The sequence below is a fragment of the Arvicanthis niloticus genome, chromosome 7 (genome assembly GCF_011762505.2).
Source record: "Arvicanthis niloticus isolate mArvNil1 chromosome 7, mArvNil1.pat.X, whole genome shotgun sequence".
NCBI lineage: Eukaryota > Metazoa > Chordata > Mammalia > Rodentia > Muridae > Arvicanthis > Arvicanthis niloticus.
Window position 1 is genome coordinate 70,752,604 of NC_047664.1, and position 408 is coordinate 70,753,011.

Genomic DNA, 408 nt, shown 5'->3' on the forward strand with positions numbered 1-408 from the left:
TTCATGATCATGTTATATAATAGTGAGAGGAACAGACCTTATTTGGTTCCTAGACTCGGAAGTAAGCTCTCAGCCTCTCACAGATGAGGATGATGAGTCTTAGTTTTCACACGCTCCTCTCATGCAGGAGTTCTGGGATTTGCTTGGTGCTTTTCCTAGGTCGATTTAATCAACTGTATGATCTTTTGTTCTGTTCTATGAAATATAGTTTAGATTAATTGTATACTTGGGATAAATCCTGTTTGGCAATGAAGAGCTTTTAGGATATGAAGTGAATTTCTTATTTATGGAGAATATTTTGTAATTATGCTTATAATTATTAACATGTTCTAATTGCGCTATATTTGGCTTGCTGTACATAGTAGTGGTATTAGCTTTATAGAATTAGTTAAGCATGCTCTCCTCTTC